General features: G+C 55.3%; 1 protein-coding gene across 1 annotated transcript in view; it reads left to right on the plus strand.

The window, feature by feature from the left end:
- The first annotated feature begins 12,287 nt into the window (after positions 1–12,287).
- Positions 12,288–14,123, plus strand: part of FGD3 (FYVE, RhoGEF and PH domain containing 3) — a 51,669-nt gene continuing 49,833 nt past the window's right edge. Inside the window, exon 1 of the mRNA XM_030293287.1 lies at positions 12,288–12,388. The gene's annotated coding sequence lies outside the window, so the exon portion shown is untranslated. The remainder of the gene's footprint in view (positions 12,389–14,123) is intronic.

The raw sequence follows: 14,123 nt of genomic DNA on the forward strand, positions 1-14,123 counted from the left end.
TACGCTAAATGGAGATGTTTGGACAAATAGGATCGTTCTGCTGTACGAGAGTCTAGGCTGAGTGTCAGGGGGTGGCCTGTGCAGTAAAGGGTTAATTCAGGGGGCTTGGGATGCCCTGCTCACCCCACAGCAACGGCCCTGGCGGGCCCTCACCTTTGTATCCCGCAGTTACGCTGCGCTTACTAATTAGCCCTCCCAGTTTCTGTGCAGACTTCGTCATTTCGATTTCCGTACAAACATATCCCCACTTTCATTTCAGGTTTTAGTAGTTTGAGGTCTTCCTTATTTTTTTTTCTTAGTCCTTCTAGCTGAAAGCTTGTCAATTTTGTTGACCTTTTACAGAACCAACTTTCGGGGGCACGTGGCTGGCTCAGACAGTGGAGCATATGATGCTTGATGTCAGCTGGTGAGTTTGAGCTCCGTGCTGCGTGTTGAGATGACTTAAAAATAAAATATTTGGGACGCCTGGGTGGCGCAGTCGGTTAAGCGTCCGACTTCAGCCAGGTCACGACCTCGCGGTCCGTGAGTTCGAGCCCCGCGTCGGGCTCTGGGCTGATGGCTCGGAGCCTGGAGCCTGTTTCCGATTCTGTGTCTCCCTCTCTCTCTGCCCCTCCCCCGTTCATGCTCTGTCTCTCTCTGTCCCAAAAATAAACGTTGGAAAAAAAAATTTTTTTTAAATAAAAAAAAAAATAAATAAATAAAATATTTAATGGGATACCTGGGTGACTCGGTCGGATGAGTGTCCGACTCTCGATCTCGGCTCAGGTCATGATCTCAAGGTTCATGGGATCAAGTCCCATGGCGGGCTCTGTGCTGACAGCGTGGAGCCTGCTTGGGATTCTCTCTCTCGGTCTCTCTCTCTCAGAATTAATAAATAAACTTAAAAAAAAAAGAACCAACTTTTGATTTTCTTTCCTATTTTTCCATTCTCTGTTTTGTTGATCTCCACTGTAGTCTTTATTATTTCCTTCCTTCTGCTTTGGGCTCAGTTAATTCTTCTTTTGCTAGTTCCTTAAGACATACAGTTTGTTTACTGATTTTTTAGATTCTTGTTTTTTAACATGTGCGTTTACAGCTGTACATTTCCCTGTAGCTGTGCTTGTGCTGCATCCATCAGTATTTGTGTGCTGTGTTTTTGTTTTCATTTGCCTCACGATATTTTCCGATTTCCCTTGTGATTTATTCTTTGAGCCACTGGTTGTTTAAAAGGAAGGCACTGAATTTCCAGATGGTTTTGAGGGTCATGGCTTATGTTACCGATTTTAAATTTCATTCCAATTTGAATGAAAAAGATACTTTGTATGATTTTAATCTTTTTTTTTTTTAATTTTTTTTTTCAACGTTTTTATTTTATTTTTGGGACAGAGAGAGACAGAGCATGAACGGGGGAGGGGCAGAGAGAGAGGGAGACACAGAATCGGAAACAGGCTCCAGGCTCTGAGCCATCAGCCCAGAGCCCGACGCGGGGCTCGAACCCACGGACCGTGAGATCGTGACCTGGCTGAAGTCGGACGCTTAACCGACTGCGCCACCCAGGCGCCCCTGATTTTAATCTTTAAAAATTTACCAGGACCCGGGGCGCCTGGGTGGCTCAATTGGTTAAGCATCTGACTTCGGCTCAGGTCATGAACTCAGCGGTTTGTGAGGTCAAGCCTTGCATCCAGCTTTGTGTTGACAGCTTGTAGCCTGGAGCCTGCTTTGGTTTCTGTGTCTCCTTCTCTCTCAGCCCCTCCCCCCTTCATGTTCTGTCCGTCTCTCTCTCTCTCAAAAATAAATAAACATTAAGAAAAATTTACTAAGACTTATTTTGTGCCCCTTTGCTGATGCTAATCTGTGTGCTTCAGCTGTAAGAAACATTAACCAGTGCATAACTTGTGTTTCTGGGCCCTGTGAGTTGTCCTCATGAATCGCTGAACCTGAATGTGGTCATGGGGACCCGTAACACAAAGTCCAATAAAAATTTTTTAAGTAGACATGCAAAAAATGAACAAATGGAAAAACTACCAAGTTCTTGGGTAGGAAGACTCAAAATAATAAAACTGCCAAGCCCCACTGAGCTATTTCCTAGTTAACTCAGCTCTAGTAAAAAGGCCATTAGGAATTTTGTTGTCGTCGTTGTTATTTTAAACCAGCAAAGATGATTTCAAAATCTAAATCAGGGGTGGGAGAGGGAAAGCAAGGATAACCAGGATATTTTTTAAAAAGAAAAATAGGGGTGCCTGGGCGGCTCAGGTCATGATCTCGTGGTTTGTGGGTTTGAGCCCCATGTCGGGCTCTGTGCTGACAGTTCAGGCCTGGAGCCAGCTTCAGATTCTGTGTCTCCCTCTCTCTCTCTGCCCCTCCTCCACTCGCACTCTGTCTTTCTCTGTCTCTCAAAAATAAATAAACATATAAATAAATAGATAGATAAATAAATAGAAAAACAAATGGGGACTTGAGATATTAAAACAGAGCATAATCTTTAGCCCTGAAAACAGTGTGGAACTGATCTATGAATAGACAGCCAAATGGCACAGAATGGAAAGTCGGAAAACAGTCCCAGATAGGCACAGAATTTAGAATAAGATAAAGGTTGCAATTCAAATACATATGCTGCTTGGAAAAGTATCCGTTTTCAAGAAAAAAAGTGAATCCATGTATCATGCCATACAGAGAGGATACATTGCAAATGAATCTAAGATTTAAATGAAAAAAATTCATAAAGCTTATTGGGACTTACTTGCTGGGACTTGGAGTGGACACAACTTTTCTAAGGATGGCACAAAGCCTAGCAACTCTGACCAGAAAGGCTTGATACCTTTGGCTACATTAAAGTGAAAAAGCACTCGGTAAACATCCTATAAACAAAATCAAAAGACCATTTCAAGCAAGCCAAATGCTACTAATAAAAATGGAATTCTCTTTGTAGCACTTGGCATTCTTGAATTTTTCCCCCCCGTGTACCTGCATCGCTACATATATGCAAACTGCTTCACATACTGTGTGTATGTATTTGGGCACTGTATGAGTTGTGCGCGCGCGCGTGTGTGTGTGTGTGTGTGTACTACGGGTACGTGTGACGATACTGTGATACTCTAGTCGGTGAGACATCAAGTAAGGAAACTCTCCTCCAAATATATAGAAAAAAATATGGTGGTTCAGTCGGTTAAGCATCCAACTCTTGGTTTCGGCTCAGGTCATGATCTCATGGTTTGTGAGTTTGAGCCCCATGTGGGGCTCTGCGCTGGCAGTGTGGAACCTGCTTGGGATTCTTTCTCTCTCTCTCTCTCTCTCTGCTCCCTCCCTTCCTCTCTCAAAAATAAATAAATAGGGGCGCCTGGGTGGCTCAGTCGGTTAAGCGTCTGACTTCAGCTCAGGTCACGATCTCACAGTCCGTGGGTTCGAGCCCCGCATCGGGCTCTGGGTTGATGGCTCAGAGCCTGGAGCCTGCTTTTGATTCTGTGTCTCCCTCTCTCTCTGCCCCTCCCCCGTTCATGCTCTGTCTCTCTCTGTCTCAAAAATAAATAAACATTAAAAAAATTAAAATAAATAAATATTAAAATCTATATAGAAAAAATAATTGATCCTAGAAAAAAATTAAAAGAGCCATGGGTGAACCATACATTTCAGTAGAGAAAGGAACAGATTTAGAATTGGCATTGTTAAAATACGCAGAGACTCTTAATTCATGAATATCTGAGTTGATAAACTGAAGTTTAAAAGAGTCTTCAACTAAAAAAGAAATCAACTCAAAATGTTTTAGTTTAATTTACAATATACCCAAAAGATGTGGTTTCTCTTCTTTATTTTAGGTTTTGCTTTGTCTTTTCAAATGGGCCGCATAACGACCCTCCTTGGTGCCTTGTGATCAGACACAGAAGAGGTTGTAGGCCTCTGTCTCCTTTCACAGGGATGAGAGGGCCCATTCCCTTCATCCTGGCTGGCTCTGAGTGTGGGTCTTTCCAAGTTTTGCCAATCTGGCGTGAAAACAGTGTTGTGTCGTTTTGATTTGCGACTCCTAGGCCATAGGCGGGGTGTGTCTGAGAACACTTGGGCGGGGGGGGGGGGGGGGGGGGGGCGGTTCAGGGCGAAAGCTGAAATCGGTCACGACCGAGTGTGGAAATAGCCCTGTGGAGAATCTCCTCAGAAGGCACCACGTTGGAGGCTGACGCAACATCCGTGTGGATCGGGGTCAGACAGCAGGGAGCCAGTGTTCTGACACGCTTTACTCAGCAAACCGTGTTATCCAGCAACGTTAGCGGCACCGGTTCACCGGCTGACCTTCCGAGCTGAGCCATCCCCCGCGTCTGCAAAGCTGGCCGAGCCGCCGCCCGGGGTGGGGTGGGGGGGGCCTGGAGGCTCCAGGCGGGTTCGGAGCTGCTGCCTAGAGGCACAGCCTGGCTCGGCCCGTCTCGCCCCCTGTCTCCACACACTGACAGGCGCCAGCCCGCGCTGGTCTCTCCGTGGGGCCTTCCTGAACTGTTCCACAGGGTGCTCACTCCCCGGGCCGCACTAGGGAGAAGGGAGGGCCCCCGCGAGGCCGGGAGCAGACTCCCGCCGCCCCTCTGTCCCGCAGATGGTCCCTGCCAGGCCTAGGCGTCCCAAGAGTCTGTAACTGGCAGGAGACATCACTTTGGGGGGCACCGCTTTGGTATCAGAGGTGCTGCAGATTTCCAATGGTGGAGATGAGGGTTAGGTATTCAATGCTGCCCGGGCCTCAGACTGGTCACTCCGGCTGACCCTGTCGCCCAGCTCCAGTTTGCGCTTCACGGCTGGCCTGGCATCGGGCTAACGTCCTCAGCCCAAGGCCCATCCCAGGAGCCCATCTCACCGTTGATGCTGTGGGCCAGAGCCTTTCCAGCTCTGTGAGCCTCAGCGTCCCCATCCGCGTGTGGTAGACAACAGGATGTACTGACGGGTGGTCGTGAGGTTCCGCTGGGCCGCGATCGGTCCCATCCTACCCCACAACACGTCTGTGGGAGATGGGGCTTCCCCACCTGGAAGGGAGGACTGTTGCCTCCCGGTGTCCGAGGCTGCTTCTCACTGCCTCCTGGCTGTGTGACCCTGGGTGCTCTGCCTCACCTCTCGGAGCCTCTGTGGCCCTGAGAACAGGGAAGGGCGCGAGTTCCTGTGTGAAAGCGCCCAGCAGGCAGGGGCCATCGGGTGTGAGGCAGCCTTACCATTTGCTTGCCTGTCGGGGAAAGAAAGCACTGAGCAGCAAGAATTACTGATTCATCGGGGAGGAGGGCGCCCGCAGTCCAGCCTGGCACCTTTCTGGTCTGGAAGCGATGTGGGGAGGCAGTGCGCCCCCCGGTCTCCTCTGCCGGACTCTGTGTGGCCTGCACCCCGCGGGGGCTGAGCACAGCAGCATCAGGCGCCCACAGTAGCCGGGGTCCTGGGCAGCGGCTGATGGATGGGGACCCCCTGCAGGCCCCAGTCAGGTGCGTGTCACTACCCCCATATTACAGGTGAGAAACAGGGGTCCTGGGCTCACCCCACGGCCCTGCGGAATGGCTGGGCTCTGCCATCACCAGACTTACACCCTGCTGTTCCCTGGACCCCCACTCTTCCTCGCAATCACACATAAGGAGTGTTCTTGCCACCACTGCCTCCCCTGCTCCCACGGCACTGACTGCAAGCTGACCGCTGCACAAGCTGTAGGCCGTGGAGTCCAGGGCAGACACGGCCATCACAGCCATCGAGGCAGCGTTACTAGTCGAGGTTGTCCTCAGAGTGACCCCCACCCATCATCCCGCCCAAGATTGTTCATCGGCTTCTGTCCTTTCACATTCTGTTCCCACCTTAGAATGCTTGTCCCAGCGTTCCTCTGACTGATCACTGCTCATCATCGAGACTCAGGAGCCTTTCCCTGGGAAGCCTCGCTGCCTCGCCGGGCTGGTGTAGCGCCCCTGCCCACCTCTGCTGCACAGCTGTGCCCCCACCGCTGCTTCATGGCCGTGCCCACCGCTGCTGCACGGCTGTGCCCCCACCGCTGCTTCATGGCCGTGCCCACCGCTGCTGCACGGCTGTGCCCCCACCGCTGCTTCATGGCCGTGCCTACCGATGCTGCACGGCTGTGCCCACCACTGTACCCCCATGGGGCTGCTGTTACCTGCTCTGCCAGGACCCTGCTCTGCTCCCCGTTGCTCAGTCGGGGTGGCTGCGACCTTCGCAGTCCTCAGGCCTCTGTGCTCACCTGTGCAGGCCCTGCACCTGGCTGAAGGTTCTGCTGCCCAGAAGCATGTCCACAGCTGGCTCCAAGCTGGGGGCCCTCTCGTCCTCCTGCCGGCCTTCCTGGGCTCAGCGAGCAGGGCCCTCTGTCAGGAATGAGCATCAGAACACAGACTGCACAACTCCGTGTAACTCGAGTGAGTTAAGTGCTCTTCTATTTGCATTTAAAAGTGGCATTGCAGCCCGGCTAGCTCAGTCGGTAGAGCATGAGACTCTTAAAACTGGCATTGGATCCTATAAAGGTTAACGGTAAAACTCGTGCTAATAATTTAAAATTCAAACTTTTCGTTATTTTGAATCAAATTAAATAATAAATATATGACGTTATGGCAAGTCAAGCGAGGGACCATGGAAGAAAGGAGAAATTTTGTATGGCCCTCTACAATGCTTTTTATATTTATTTACTTACGTATGTATTTATTTAACGTTTGTTTATTTAGTTTAATGTTTATTTATTTTTGAGAGAGAGAGAGAGCACGCAACGAGTAGGGAGGAGCAGAGAGAGAGGGAGACACAGAATCCCAAGCAGGCTCTGCGCTGTCAGCACAGAGCCTGATTCGGGGCCTGAACCCACAAACTGTGAGATCATGACCCGAGCTGAAATCAACAGTCGGACGTTTAACCAACTGAGCCACCGAGGCGCCTCTTGGACTTTTAGTATTTTAGATGAATTTTTGAATCAGCTTCTCTAGTTCCAAGAAAAAGCCTGAATTAATTTTCTATTGCTACCATAACAGATTACCACATGCGTCATGGCTTGAAACAGCAGACTTGACCCGTATAGTCTTTATTTAGGTCGGGAGCTCGGTATGGGTCTCATGGGCTAGAACTCGTGTGGCAGACCCGTGCGCCCCCCAAAGGCTCCAGGAGAGGGTCTCTTTCCCTGCCCCATCTTCAAAGCCAGCAGCTTTCTGCTTTGTTTAAAAGTTTCAGATCCCGCAGGATCCAGCTACATCCGAAAGGTAAATTCGATGTGAGAACACAAGAGCTCCCAGAACGGCAGGAAATCAAGTCTAGCTTTGTGCCCGCGCGACAGGAGCGGCTTGTCAGTGGGCTCCGTCCTGTGGAGGGACCCTCAGCGAGTCACTGGGCCCCAAAGAGAAATCCTAAACGTGAAGCCGTTTCTGCACCTCATTTGCAGGCAGGACGTCAGCCCTTGGTCGTGGAAACCACCCTCTAAGCGTGCGAATAGAACAGCCGAGATGTTTCCTGCTGTGGAAGGTGTTGGTTTTCACAAGTGAGCAGCAGAACAGAATCACCAAGGACGCTGGTGGCTCAGAACCAAGAGGGCTTCTCAGCCCTCCTCCCTGCCCTCAGTTTTCTCCTGGACGAGTGCGAGCATGAGCAACACGGGCCCCACGTTTGCTTCCACATTTGCTCCGGGGCACCCAGCAGGTGCTGCGCTCTGGTTAGACTCTGTTCCAGGTTCCAAGTGTTGACAGTGACCTGGGGAGCTGCAGTGTTGGGCACGCCCACATGGTCACAGGGGCATGCCCACCAGCCTGTGGGGAGGTGATATCCTGGTGGCCCTGACAACAGGGGCTGTACTAAACCTCTTTTAATCCCCTGAACAACTGGGAGAGATCGGTACTCATTATTCTCATTATATGGATGAGGAAATGGAGCTCAGAGAGGGTGAGTAACTTGTCCAAGGACGCACAGCCCCTAACCGCTGCCCCTGGATGACATGTGAGCACAAAGAATAGCAGAGTGGGTGCCCACCCAGCGCCCCCAGGCTCAGAAGACCAGGAGGCTTGCCAGGTATGTGTGTGTGTGTGTGTGTGTGTGTGTGTGTGTGTGTGTTGTGTGGTGGGCCCAGGGGTCCATGAGGACGGCCAGGAGCTGGGTGTGATGGGTCAGAGAGGTCAGGTGTGGCCCTCAGGTTACCGGAGCCAGAGTAGCTTTCCCCTTAAAGGCCGAGCAAAACGGGCTGTTGCCTGGGAAAGGAAGGGCATTTCCAGCCCCACGGAAGGCTGGAGCCTTGCTGAGGAGCCTTGAATGCCAGGACAGGGCGTCTGTGCCTCATCCTGCGGGCCATGGGGAACCGCCGAGGTGTTTATTCCAAGCCAATGTTAGAGTTACAGGAAAGCTGGGGAACTGGTAGCCAGTCCCTGGCTCCTCACGGGGTCCCTGAATGTAGGCAACCACAGCACACCCGCCGAATCAGGCACAGCCGCCTTGGTGCCCCCCCGCCGTCTAAACTCCGGACCCACCCACATTTCACCCACTGACAGTGATTTTCCTTTCCTGCTCCGGATGCCACCCTGCACTTAGCTGTTCCTCCCCTGACTCTCCCCAATTTGCCACAGCGCAGGGCCCTCAGTTTGAGCTTGCCCTCCGTTTCCTCGTGGCTGCAGGCTGCTTACATTTGGGAGGAACCCTGCAGAAGGTCACACCGGGGCTTCAGGGATGGCACGCATCTGCAGCGCCTCCCTGGCGACCTGGCCTGGTCACTGGGTTCCGCTGGTTTCTCCTTCGCCTTCAAGGTTGCTAAGCATCTCGGGGGAGACGGTGCGGATCCGGTCTCTCCTGAGACCCCCGCCGTCTTCCCGCGTGTGGTCCTGTCCTCAGCCCCTGTTCCTGGCGCCTCCCAAGCCTCTGTGCAGCGTCACTGTGGGCTGGGGTTCTGGTCCCCCGCACGGCTGGCTGACTTCAGTTATTAACATCAGCTTGGACTCATGGATATTGACTCTGCGGGTTAAATCTGACACCCTTTCTTTTGTTGCTTAAGTGATTCCTGCTCTGGCTGCTGGGAGCTGCCCCAGACCAGGTCCTGAGTCCTGCTGACAAGTCCCACCTTTTTTCTGAGCATTTTCTTCCTTTCTGGGGCAGCACATGCTCCAGCCTCATCTTTCCAGGGGATGTCCAGGGACAGGAGGGCGTGGTCAGGGGGTCCCTGAGGGAAGGAGGGTGTGGTCAGGGGGTTGTTCTGGCTGGGCTGCCGTGGGCTGCAGAGGAGACGGGTCAGTGGCCTGAGGTGGATGGGGTCGGCTGCCCTCCGGTTCAGGTCCCAGGTCCCTGCAGGTGCTATCAGAATCTGAAGACCCATCAAGGCGGGGTCTCACCGGGTTTCTCTGTCTGTTGATGTTCTTCTGGGCTGAATGGAGGACGTGTCCAAAACTGAGATGAAATACGCTGTGTTCCAAGGGACAGCTGGCACGGGTTTTAGCACCATATTCCCCAAGCGCGGATGCACTCGTCATTTAGGCCCGTGGTGCCCCGTGTACGCAGCCGTGACAGAGAGGCAGCCTGCGAGAAGCTGCGTGCTCGTGTGTTCAGGTCTGAGACCTGGGACGTGTCACCGAGAGCGCCGGAGCTATGGCGGGGCCGGGCTGGGGCATCTTTCCCATGACACGGGTGAGGCCTCCGCAAACACACGGGGCTTCCGCCATCCTGGCCAGGCCCTGCGGCCACCTCCACCCCCTGCTACACCCTCTGTGTGGGCCAGGGGGCACCCCTGAGGCTGCCAGGGGAGGGGCTTCGTGCTCAGAGACCCCCTGTCTGCAGACTGATGGGAGAGCGGCCGGTCGGTCAGGGCCCCCTGGGAGAGGGGCTCACGGGCCCTGCCCCCTGGGTATGGCCAGCCTTGTCTCGGGGCCTCCACCAGCAAAGCCAGGAGACAGGCTTCACTCCAGGGCTGCCGGGATCAGATGGCACAGGTTGTGCCTGTCCTGCTGCTTCTGGAGGGCCACAGGCACCCCTCCCCGGGGAGGTGTCCTGCATCACCTTGGCTCACAGCAAGCTCTGTGCCAAAACAGGCCTGGAGGCGTGTCCCTGTATTCCTCCTACTGTCCTTTAGAGAATTCTAGGTGTGTTTGGGGGCTCAGTCAACTAAGGTCCAGCTTCAGCTCAGATCATGATCTCACGGTCCATGAGTTCGAGCCCCATGTCAGGCTCTGTGCTGACAGCTCAGCACCTGGAGCCTGCTTCCGATTCTGTGTCTCTGGCTCTCTCTGCCCCTGCCACGCTCACACTCTGTCTCTCTCTCTCTCTTGAAAATAAACATTAAAACATTTTTTAAGTAAAAAAAAGAATAAAGTATTTTTTTTTTTAATTTAGAACATTCTGGGTTTGTCACAGCACAGAAATGTGGGGTGGGAGCGTGTTATACACACTTGCATACGGTGTGTGTGAGCGCGTGCGTGTGTGTGAGCACACAGGTGTGTGCGCACACATGTGGCTTCCATCCACCAGCTGTCAGGACGAGAGCCACGGTGGCACCCATGCCCAGGCCGGTGAGCCAGGAGCCGGCAGACAGAGCTCCAGCCGTCTTGTCTGGAGGCGCTCCCGGCTCCCTCCCAAGCATTTCACCCGCCTTGAGGCTTCTTCATCTGTGACTAGAATTAATGATGCTCACCTCCCTGGGGGCAAGCGATGATGCCCTCACGTGGGGGCCTGGCGCCCAGCGAGTGTTCAGAGCAACTGATTCATCACTGGTCAGTACGTAAGCATTTAGTAAACAGTCCTTATTGGAGTTACACTCACCGTGTAATAGTAGCTTACTTGCCGTCCGTGTGTCTGGCAGGGGGAGTCAGCGTCTCTGCGGCAAGCGGCCAAGCTCCGGGCTGTGGGCCCCGCAGGTGCGATGCCTGGGTGCTGAAGGAGAGTGTTCGGGCACATCAGACCGGCACAGGAGGGGGCCCCTTCTCGGTGGTCACGCAGCTGGTGGAGGTCAGGGGAGAGGTGCAGGACCCAGTGTGCTTGGGGGCCAATGCTGCAGAGAAGAGTGTGTGTCCAGCTCGCTGGGGACAGGATGCCTTGCCTCTTGTGCTCCAGGCAGCACAGCAGAAACGTTTGTTGACAGGCCGTTGCTGGCTATCTTTAAACGCAGCAGATAAACGTTTGGGATTGAAGTGTTTCTGCCATTTCTTGCATGCCACAGGCCAATCACATGGCTCCAACCTCAGCCCAAGACACCTTTTCTTTACTGGGGTTGGCAACAGTCACCGTGGGTTCGGGACCCCGGGATGGAGTTACCTGGTGGCACCCGGAGGCACGGGGTCTCCTTCCGGGATGACCTTGGGGCTGAATCTGAAGCCCCCTGTGGCTTTGCACTGGGAGGGAGCCTTTCTCCGAGAGGCAGTCGGGTGGGAGTTTCGGGTGAAGAGACCCGGGTTTGGACGAAGAAATGCAGCCCGGGTGGGAAGTGCCTGAAAGCCAGCGGCCCCGTCCTTCCTGGTGGCTATTTGCCAGACTCTTCCTTCACGGCTGAGCGGGAAGAAGGGACACTTGCACTCGGTCCCTCCACGTGGCAGAAGGCATCTTTCCCAAATGGTGAGCCGGCCCCCACGGCTGCTGCACATCCTCCTAACCATTTAATGCCACGTAGCGCTCGCCTCAGGAGCCGATGACACGACATTCTTGGTGGACCACAAGCCTGTGTTTCTATCTGCAGATTTCCTGGCAAAGGAAAGGCCACATGGGGACACTTGGAGCTGTGTCCAGAGGACAGGACGACGGGCCCAGCATCTCCTGGGTGTCGGGGGCCTCACCCTGGCTGTCACCTCCTGTCTCTGATGCTACAGGCATGTTGCTGTCCTGTGGGCACGTGTGTGTGTGTGTGTGTGTCCCTCACTGACCTACGGCTGGTTTGGGGTGGCCTGGCAGGGCTGCCCATGTCTTGCCTGGGTCCTGTGTCAGCCACACACAGCATCACACACACACAGCGTCTCACACGCACACATGCACACACACACACACAGACACACACCCGCACGGCCTCCAAACAAAGCCCTCTGTAAGCAACTGTGTCCTCCCGGGAGCTTCCCGAGACACGTGCTAAGCGTGTACACACAACCGTGCTGGTGGAGTAAAGTGTCCTGTGGCCTCAGGACCTTGTAACAAGTCTGTAAGAGGGAGGGCGGGCCGCAGGGGGTTGCGGAACAATAGATAACACCTCTCTTCTCCCAGCCTGCCCCGGCCCGCTTCCGCCCGGCTCGCGTCCCACCGCACCCAGCAGCCGGCCCTCCGCGTTGCCACGGAGACGGTGGGCATCCCTGGGGCCGCCCCGCCCCCTGCTGGCTTTGTCGGGGCTGGAGAAGAAAGGGGCTGTGCGGGCGCCGCCCCGCCCGAGGGAGGGCCGGAGGGGGCAGGGCCGCCGTGCCCGCCCCGTGGTGGCCTCCCCGCGCGCGCCGGCCGGACGGGGGCTTCCTGCTGGGTCCCCTGGGCAGGGAAGGCGGTGAGTAGGTGCGACTGGAAAGGTTTCAGGTGGCGGTGAGGTCCCGGTCCCCGCGCTGCTCGTCCTGCAGGGTGGCGGGCAGGGACACAGCGCCTGCGTGCGCCCAGGTGACTTGAGGAGGGGGCCTGCCCCTCCCTCGGCGGGTGCCCGCCCCCGGCCTCCCGCCCCTGGATGTTTGCTGGGCACGTGCGTGTCTGTCTCCGGACGTCCCCACGTCTGGTTGAACCGCCGGGAGGGGAGTGGGGGTGTGCTTAGAAACGCCACGGCCTGAGGTTGCCACGAAAACGGGGACCCCGTTTCAGACGCCGGACAGTCTTTTTATAACAGCAATTTTTTTAGAGCAGTTTTAGGTCCACAGCAAAATGGAGGGAAGTTCAGAGATTTACCCTGCGCCCCCGGCCCACCCTCCCTCCCCCTCATGGAGGGGCGCCTGTGAGCCTGCATGGGCTGGGCGTCGTGGCCCGGAGTCCACACGTTGTTGGGGTCACTCTTGGTGGGCCTTCCGTGGGCTTGGGACAAACGTGTCCTGACACCTGTCCATCATTTCACACCCTAAGAAGCCCCTGGCAGCCAGGTCACACCGGCAGGACTGTGCGGGTGTTGCCTTCTAGGATTGGCTTCTGTCACTTAAGTTTCCAGCGTTCCCCCGCCCCCTACCCCCCGCTTTCTCTCTCTTCAGGAAAACCAGCCCCTCGGATGCATGTGGTCGAGGGTACCTTTTCTTGACAGAGAGGCTGAACACTGCACACTCCCGAGTCCTTGGGGACGCCAGGCCCCAGGCTCTTTGGAGGTGTGGACCAGGACATGGGCATGTAGGGCGACTTCCCAGCTCAGCCTGGAGTGAAGGGGTCTGCACACACGATTCCTCTTTGAACTAGTGTAAGCCGGCAGGCCCGGCCACAGTGCCTTCGCGGGAAAGTTCAACGTGCCTGGGGTGGGGGTTCCCTCCAGGCCTGGCTGTTGGGCTGCTGGGGCGGGAGGCTGAAGGCCATGGGCTCTGGGTGCAGGGCTTCTTCTGTGCCAGGCCAGGGTCCCATCGGCACAGAGACTCCCTCGGGTAGACCCTGGGCTGGGGCCTCAGTTTCCTCCTCTGCACCATAGTGGTTGCCACAGCTCGTCCCCGGGCCCTTGGTGGGCTCGCTCAGTGACCTCAGCCTGCGCCGTGGGGGCCTGGCCCTGCTCTGGGCACAGTGGACAGACGGGCTCTGGGGGCTCAGGGCAGGCCACGACCACCTGCTCCCCAACCATGTGACTGGGGCCCATGCCTCAGTGTCCCCAGCTGTCCAGCAGGGCTTGCTATGGGTGACAGGAGCTGAAGGGTGCCCCTGTGCACGCACATGGCTGGTCAGACTGCAATGGCTTCCCTGGGTGGCGGGATGCCTTCCCAGGCTCATGGTCGCCAGTCCTGCCTCAGTCCCACAGCCTCGGGCCAGCTTTGGGGGCTTCCTCCCACCCCAGGACACATGGTGAGGGACCCCCAGGGTCCCCGCAGGAACAGGGAGATGGGGGCAGAATGGGGGTGGCCGCCGCCCCTGCCTGGCTGAGTGGGAGGTGAGAGACCAAGGAGGCCAGGTCTGGCGTGTCTGGTGCCGAGGAGGGAATCCCCACGGGCTTTCTAGAGCTCCAGCTGGGGCTTTTAGAATGAAGTTGCTGGCGACATATGCCTGACCAGGAAACGAGAACCTTTTGTTTCCCAGTAATTAATTTCCAGTAAGCCCCTCCCGCTCCCTCCTTT

Source organism: Lynx canadensis, chromosome D4 (assembly GCF_007474595.2).
Source record: "Lynx canadensis isolate LIC74 chromosome D4, mLynCan4.pri.v2, whole genome shotgun sequence".
NCBI lineage: Eukaryota > Metazoa > Chordata > Mammalia > Carnivora > Felidae > Lynx > Lynx canadensis.